The following is a 9,168-nucleotide window of genomic DNA, read 5'->3' on the forward strand; positions in this document are numbered from 1 at the left end:
CCTGTATAGAATTGTGTAAGAAAATAAGGAACGATTCTGTCGTAGGGATTCTTTGTGCTACCCTTTTTACAGCCAGACCCATCTCACTTCCCACTTCCTCTATCCAGTCCCTGGCAACCAATAATCTGTTCTGCATCTTGATAATTTTGTCATTTCAGGAATGTTACAGAAATGAAATCACACAGTATGTAACTTTTTGAGATTACCTTTCTTTACTTAGCATAATTCCCTTCAAATCTATCCAAATTGTTGTGTGAATCAACAGTTCGTTCTTTTTATGCTGTGTAGAATTCCAAGGCATAGATATACTTCAGTTTGTGTATTCGTCAACTGAAGAACATTGATTTGAGAAGGTTTTGATTTGACTGAGTGTTTTACACAATCACAGTGACTGCCACATGGAAAACAGGCTGGGATGTGGAGAGTAAGGAAGGCTGCGTAGGAGGCTCTTCAAAATGAGAGAAAGGGAGAGGGAGACAGAGAGGCACAGTGGGTTAATTAGGGTAACAACAGTGGAAGTGGTGAGGAGTGGTTGGATTCTGAATATACTTTGATAGTAGAGCTGACAGATTTGCTGATGGATTGATCTGGGGCTGAGAGAGAAAGAAAAATGGGGTGACTCCAAGGTTTTTGGCCTAGGCAACTTGAAGGGTAGAGTTTCCACTTTATTGTGAGAAATAGAAGATAGAGGGAAAACAAGTTGGGAGAGAAAGGGAGGAAATCAAAAGACAGTAAATGGTATTTTCCCCACTCTTCAGGTAGGTGAAGAATAAAAAGATGAGGAGTTGTGAGAGTGTGGAAAACCGGAATTACCATGACAAGAATAGAAATTAATTCAAACTACTCAGGGGGCAAATTTATACTACAGTAAATATATAAATCTCTGATCCATCAATTCCTCTTCTAGAGACTTATCCTATAGAAATACTGGAACAAATACTCAAAACTATAAGTACAAGGATATTTATTTCAGGAAAGAAGGAAGAAAGAACAGAAAGAAGAAAGAGAGAAAGAAAGGAAGGAAGGAAAGAAAGAGAAAGAAAGAAGGAAAAAAAACCAAATAGGGATGTAGAAACTTGGAGGGTTTTTTTCCGGAGCTGGTGGGGGTCTTGCTCTGTCGCCCAGGTCCCCTGCAGTGGCACAATCGTAGCTTACTGAAACCTCAAACTCATGGGCTCAAGCAATCCTCCCACCACAGCCTCCAAGTAGCTGAGACTACAGGTATGTGCCACCACGCCCAGCCAATGTTTAATTTTTTTGTAGAGACAGGGTCTAGGCTCGTAGGCTCAAGAAATCCTCCTGCCCTGGCCTCCTAAAGTGCTGGGATTACAGGAGTGAGCCACCACGCCTGGCCTGAAACTTGAGTTTTTACTTAGAGAGAAACATTTTATTTTTTCAGTCGCGATTTGGAAATTCTGATATTTGAATCTAAAGCCCTAGCTTAGTTAACCACTTTAAGAGTCCACAGCTTTTTACAACCAAAGAAACCAGAATTCTCCAAAGAGTAGTTGTCCTCACCCACTACGACCAGGTTGCCATAGATCTCCAGCATCACTTCTCTGTACAAGGCCCTTTGTGCAGAGTCTAGTTGCCCCCATTCCTCCTCGGTGAAGTCCATGGCCACATCCTTGAACGTAACAGGTTCCTAAAACACCAATGAACAGGAATTCCTCTTCAGTGAGCAAGCATTTACAGCAATGCATGTGGTACACAGTGTCCACCTGGCAACCCTGGGGGAGGTAGATAACCTCAGAGTTCACCTCAAGCCATAAGAAAAATTAAAAGAACAATTTTTAAAATGTAAAAAGATACATGTGTCATATGCGGAAGCTCACTAACCTTAATAATCTGAAGAGCTCTTAAACACCAGTCAGAAAAAGATAAAATGCACTGGTTAAAAAATGGACAAACGGAAAATGACCTGATAATTCCTAGAAGAAAAACAAATGGCCAATAAACAGACAAAAACATATGCTGCCTCACAAATTATCAAGGAAATGGACATTCAGGCTGGGCGTTGTGGCTCATGCCTGTAATCCCAGCATTTTGGGAGGCTGAGGCGGGCGTATCACCTGAGGTTGGGAGTTTGAGACCAGCCTGATCAACATGGATAAACCCTACCTCTACTAAAAACACAAAATTAGCCGGGCACGGTGGCACATGCTTGTAATCCCAGCTACTCGGGAGGCTGAGGCAGGAGAATTGCTTGAAGGCGGGATGTAGAAGTTGCAGTGAGCCGAGATGGCACCACTGCACTCTAGCCTGGGCGACAAGAGCAATACTCTGTCTAAGGAAAAAAAAAAAAAAAGAAAGAAAGAAAGAAAGAATGAAAAAGAAATGTACATTCAAATAACAATGAGACATTATTTCAATCTATTAGGCAAAGATTAAGACATAATATTCATTAGTGAGGGTATGAGGAAACACCCTCATATGCTGTTGGAAGGAGTATAAATTATTATAAACTTTTTTTGGTGAGCAATTTGGCAATATTTATTAAACATCTTTTGACCCAGCAATTCCAATTCAGAAATTCATCTTCATTAGTATAACTAATGACTTCCTTGCCACTAAATCCAATGGAAGGTTTTCAATCCTTTTTATACTTGATTTCTTGACATTATTTGGCCCTGTTGACTACACAGTCTTCCTCAAAACTCTCCTCTCATGATTTAGATACCACAGTAACCTGGTTTTTCTCCTACCTCTCTGATCACTCTTTCTCAATCTCCTTTACTCATCAATGTTGGGGTTCCCCAGGTTGGATCTTAAGCCCCCTTCTTACTCTACTCACTCCCCCTATGTGATCTCATCTATTCTTATAGCTTCAAATGCCATTTGAATGCTGACAACTCAAATGTACATTTGCAGCTGAGACCTCAAGCCAGACAGTTACAGACCCAAGTACCTGCCAGATGAATATCCAGTTTGAAACACAATGCCTGACTTAGAATAGGTAATCAATAAATATCTACCCAATGAAACAAATACCTACTTGGATGCCTCAAAGGCATCTAAATTAACATGCTAAATTCCAACTTTATCTCTGCTTCTCTTTCATGTTTAGGAAATGATCAGGAAATTGAGTTCAGGAAATCATAGCTCCAACCACCAAAATGTTGAAGTCAGAAAAATATGAGTCATCCTTGATTTCTTTTTCTCCCTCCTCCCTCACATCTGCTCCATCACTAAATCTAAATATCTCTTTGCTGGATGTGGTGGCTCACGCCTGTAATCCCAACACCTTGAGAGGCCCAAGTGGGAAGGTCATTTGAGCCCAGGAATTCAAGACCAGTCTGGGCAACCTAGGGAGACTCCATCTCTACCAAAAAGAAAAAGATAAGGCCAGGCACTCACGCCTGTAATCCCAGCACTTTGGGAGGCCGAGGCAGGCAGATCACCTGAGGTGGGGAGTTTGTGACCAGCCTGACCAACATGGAGAAACCCCGTCTCGACTAGAAATACAAAATTAGCTGAGTGTGGTGGTGCATGCCTGTAATCCCAGCTACTGAGGAGGCTGAGGCAGGAGAATCAATTGAACCCGGGAGGCGGAGGTTGCAGTGAGCCGAGATTGTGCCATTGCACTGCAGCCTGGGCAACAAGAGCGAAGATCCGTGAAAGAAAGAAAAGAAAGAAAGAGAGAAAGAGAGAAAGAGAGAAGGAAGGAAGGAAGAAAGGAAGGAAGGAAGGAAGGAAGGAAGGAAGGAAGGAAGGAAGGAGGGAGGGAGGGAGGGAGGGAGGGAAGGAAGGAAGGAAGGAAGGAAGGAAGGAAGGAAGGAAGGAAGGAAGGAAGGAAGGAAGGAAGGAAGGAAGGAAGGAAGGAAGGAAGGAAGGAAGGAAGCTTGCTTGGTGTGGTGGCAGGCACCTGTAGTCCCAACTACTCAGGAGGCTAAGGTGGGAAGATCACTTGAGCCCAGGAGGATGAGGCTGCAGTGAACCATGATTGCGCCACTGTGTTCCAGCCTGAGTGACAGAGACAGACCTTATCTCTAAATAAATAAATATCTCTGCTGTCGCCACTTTTTTCTGAGCCACTGTGATCTCTCACCTCGGCCTCCTAGTTGGTCTATACCATGTTGCCTTCCTGCAATATAATCTCCTCTTCTTATGCCCATTTCTTAAATATTTGTGTTCTTCAAAGTTCTTCTCTGTTTCTTTTTCTTCTCTTCTCACATATCAACCAAGCCCATGGCTTTAATGACCAATCTATGGTGACCGCTCATACATTTGTACCTTTACCCTGGATCTCTCTCAGACCTTGATATCTACTACCTACCTTCTAGACTTCTTTAATTGGATGTCCCACACGCACTTTAAACTTTTTTTTTATTTAAAATTGTTTTATTTCTATGCTACAACCTTAAAAGTCAGCCAAGTTTATAAAATTAATATGCCTCCTCAAAACATCAACTTAGATAACCCATAGCCAGAGCTTCTAAACTTCTTCAATGCAACTTCAACATTCAAAAGAGCACAATATGCCTTAAATCCCATCTCAATGCAAATTTAAGAAAAGCAAAGCAAACTATATTATCAGACTACCAAAACTCAGTAAGATTCTGTAATTTAACATACCCGCTTCTCAACTCTCTAAATTTGTTTCTCAACACTGGGGAGTTTTTAAAGATATCAATGCCTGAATTCTATTCCAAGCCAATTAAATCAGAATCTCTGTGGGGCATTTTTTTTAAAAAAGCTTCCCCAGCAATTCTAATATCAGCGAGAGTTAGGAATCACTGCTTAACAGAACCTCTTATGAAGCAAAAACATAAATAAAGAAAAATAAGCCAGGCACAGTGGCTCACGCCTGTAATCCCAGCACTTTGGGAGGCCAAGGCGGGCAGATCACCTGAGGTCAGGAGTTTGAGACCAGCCTGGCCAATATGGTGAAACCCCATCTCTATTAAAAATATAAATATTAGCTGGATGTGGTGGCATGTGTCTGTAATCTCAGCTACTCGGGAGGCTGAGGTGCGAGAATCGCTCGAACCAAAGAGGCAGAGGTTGCAGTGGGCCCAGATCGTGCCACTTCACTCTAGTCTAGATGACAGAGCGAGCCTCCATCTCTAAAAAAATAAAAAAGATAAAGCACAGGAAGTAAGTATAGGGACATGGGGAAGTAAGTATAGGGACATGGGGAATAAGTTAAAAATGAAAAGGACTTACTCATTGCTTTCCAACATCTTTTACTTCTTGACCTTTTGAAACGTCCAGAAATTAGTAATATTACAATCTGTGTCATGATAATGTAACAGTTAAGAAAAACATAAAATGAAGGCCTGGAAAGATCTTTGTTACTCATCTAGAATTATTTGGTATAACAGTATTTTCCAGTGGAGGAAGACTATTGGATTTCAGGCATAAAACAATGCAGAAAAAATCCCAAGGCATTGACCTCTGACTCTGGTTTCCCATGTTTCAGGCCAGGAAGAGCAAGGGGAGAAAAAGATTTGTCCATGGAAACAAGTACTCATGCTCTAAAGGACAATTTCATTTGAACCCATTAATTTCCTTTTCATGCAAAATTTTAAAGATAAAGCAACATAAAATATGGGGACAAAGAAAAGGGAGAAGGTCTTCAAGGAGAATTTGTGCCTTTAAGTTTTTACTGGTACCTCAGTCCTTCAGCCTGAGCTACTCAAAGATGAATCATGAAAAAGAAAGAAAATTTATTTCAAACAAGTTCAGTAGTATATGTGTGTGCTACAGCAAAGGCTGGTTGTAGCAAAGTTTCATTTCAAACCATATGACTTGGGCTGGGCAAGGTGGCTCATGCCTGTAATCCCAGCACTTTGGGAAGCCAAGGTGGGCTGATCACCCTGAGGTCAGGAGAGACCAGCCTGGCCAACATGTTGAAACCCCATCTCTACTAAAAATACAAAAATTAGCCAGGTATGATGGCATGCGCCTGTAATCTCAGCTACTTGGGGGGCTGAGGCAGGAGAATCGCTTGAATCCAGGAGGCAGAGGTTGCAGATCACACCACTGCACTCCAGCCTGGGTGACAGAGCCAGACTCAAAACAAAAACAAACAAACAAACAAACAAACTGCATGATGTATAATTTTGACATTATATGGGAATACTTAACTTCTGCCAAAATGTAGATTCAATCCAACATTATGCCAATTTTTATATTAATTGTAGTCCCTAAGCTAAGTTTTCATAAGCACACACACAAAAAATGAGAACAACCTTACAGCTACCTACTAAGGTAACAAACTGTGAAATCAATTCCCCAATATCGCTTTGAAAATAAACCCCCAGTTGTTAAGAGAAATTTGAACTTCCAACTCCATCCAAATGTATTATTTAACCGGTATTCTTCAGTCATCATCTACTGGTGGCTTGATTGTCACTGCTCTTCTCATCTGACCCTAACCAATTAATCGCCATTGGTTTTCAACTCTTCGGCTAAGGGCAATCTTTTCTCCTACCTCTGTGCACACTGGATTGGTCGAAACAATTTTACCCAAATCGGCCTTGACAGCACTAAGTCAACAGAGATCCTACGTTCACCATGAGCACTTCATTCTTTGACAGCTTTTGCACCTTTACTGCTTTCTTGTCTCCTTCAGTGTGTACACCTAGAAGCTGTCTAAGCAGGAAATAGGAAACTTCCACTTCTGTGAATATCTCAGGTAAGGCTTTGACAGCACCAAGTACTTGCCCCACCATTCTGTCTGTCCCACACAAAGTGGGATCAATTTTTGTTCCAACTCCAATAAGACTGCCTGGAGCAGCATATTGCAGATCATTATGCTCTGCAAAAGTGATACAATTTTGGAAAAGATTGGTTTACACATGAATTTTACTTCACTATATTTGGAAACAATACCAGGTCTTACTTCTATCTCCTGACCCACCTTTAATACTCCTTTTGGAATACTACCACCAGCTACACGCCCCCCACCCTTAAGGTCATCAACTTCACAGCCAGCTTTGTTGACATCAAAGAATCTAATAACAATAAGTTGGGGCTCTGAAGTAAAGTCTCTTGGTGGTACTGGAATTTTCTTTACTATGTACTCACAAACTTCAATATTGTATTTCAGCTGAGCTGAAATTGGAATAATGGGAGTTCCCTCTGCTACTGTACCTTGGACAAATGCAAGGATCTGCTCGTATTGTTCTTTAGCCTGACTTCCTTTTAACAAATCAATTTTATGTTGTAGAATCAAATTATGCTTCAGTTTCATGATCTCTATAGCAGCCAGGTGTTCAGATGTCTGAGGCTGAGGGCAAAATTCATTACCAGCTATCAACAGAAGGGCTGCATTCATCACTGCTGCACCTTTCAGCATAGTAGCCATGAAAATACCGTGGCCAGGACAGACAACAAAGGAAACGTGTCTAATTTGAAGTTCCTTTTGGTCCCTGGAATGTCTGTAGGAAACTCATCAGGTGTACTGCCCCCACAAGATCTATAACATTCTGGCCGAGAGCAACTTGAGTCATCAAGTTTATAAATCTTAGCATTAGCATATCCAAGCTTGATTGTAATATTTCTTTCTAGTTCATTTTTGAACCTGACAGTGTGAACTCCAGAAACAGCTTTGACAACTGTGGATTTCCCATGAGCCACATGACCAATTGTACCTATATTAATGGTGGCTTGTCTGCTGATAACTTCGTGTGAAAATGGCGTCAACTTGGTAACATCCAAGGTGGTGAGATCCCGGCGGGAAAGATGCAGCTGCCTCAGAGTCACTCCAGCTTTTCCGCCCGCCATCTTGCCAGAAGAGGAAGGAAGTCCCAAACTATCTTCTAACTCCCGCCTCCATGCACATACAATATCTGCATCTCCTCTGTTCCTCATCTTATTGAAGTATCACCATTTACCCCATCATCAAAACCTGTGTCAGCCTTAACTACTTCCTCTTCTCTCATTCCCAATTATACACAGATCCATAGTGTTCTATATGTTTTAGATATTTGGGAGTGTCTGTATTCTTTATATCCTTATTTACCTATACAGCCAAGTTCCATTGCATTTCATTTCAAAGTTATATTTCAAAGTTAAGTTCACTGAATGCTACCTAATTACACAGACTAACTGATACCTTTATTTCAAACAAATCCAAAGATTCCTTGATCTATCATTCTTTCTGGTCACCTAGCACCTTTAAGTAACCTTCTCATGTCTGGCAATTCTTCACCTTATGAACCTCTGTGTCCCCAAGATAGAAGCCAGATTTGTTCCTCGGTTCCCCTTGTTGCTTGGGCTGACAAATCAAATGTACTCATACAAGTCTTTAATTTGGAAGCTGGTGGCTGGAAATAGTAAAGATGGCCACAGAGACATCCAGCTTCCTGGAGCAGTAAGAGCAAATGTTCTAGGGATGGTGTCTGGTGCCCTAGGTCAGCGGTACAAACTATAGTGTCTGGTGCACGGCAGTGGTCTTAACTGGGACAGTCCTGCTGTGTGAGTTGGGCATTGTTCCAAACGGTGTAGCTTCCAGGCCTGTTTATCTGGCCTTTGAGGAGATTCTCTGAACTACCAAATATCACTTCAATACATTCCTTTTAGCTAGAGTGGGTACTGGTTATTTGAGCACAGTAATCTAGAATGATGCAGTTGGCTTTAAAAAATCTATTACATATGTAATCATAAGAAGTAAGTGAGGAAAACCCACATGACCATCTCACAGCGTGGCAAAACAGCATTTAATAAAATAAATCATCTTCTAATTAAAAACACTTTTAAAAGACAATGCTCTAGGTACCTGGGATACATCAGTGAAATAAATAGACAAAATAGAAACCTAAATGAGAATAACAGACATACATGCATTAATTTTTTTTTTTTTTTTTTTTTTTGAGATGGAGTTTCACTCTTGTTGCCCAGGCTGGAGTGCAATAGCATGATCTCGGCTCACTGCAACCTCCACCTCCTAGGTTCAAGCAATTCTCCTGCCTCAGCCTCCCGAGTAGCTGGGATTACAGGTGCCCATCACCATGGCCGGCTAATTTTGTATTTTTAGTAGAGACAGGGTTTCTCCATGTTGGTCAGGCTGGTCTTGAACTCCCGACCTCAGGTGATCTGCCCGCCTCCACCTCCCAAAGAGCTGGGATTACAGGCGTGAGCCACCATGCCTGGCCATGTGCATTAATTTTTAAAGACAATAACCATATGTGTTGTTTAGGAGTTCAGAATCCTTCTTCTTCT

General features: G+C 41.5%; 1 pseudogene; it reads right to left on the reverse strand.

The window, feature by feature from the left end:
• Positions 1–6,325: 6,325 nt before the first annotated feature.
• On the reverse strand, positions 6,326–7,755 carry LOC695804 (eukaryotic translation initiation factor 2 subunit 3 pseudogene; annotated as a pseudogene).
• Positions 7,756–9,168: the final 1,413 nt, after the last annotated feature.

Source organism: Macaca mulatta, chromosome 1 (genome assembly GCF_049350105.2).
Source record: "Macaca mulatta isolate MMU2019108-1 chromosome 1, T2T-MMU8v2.0, whole genome shotgun sequence".
Classification (NCBI taxonomy): Eukaryota; Metazoa; Chordata; class Mammalia; order Primates; family Cercopithecidae; genus Macaca; species Macaca mulatta.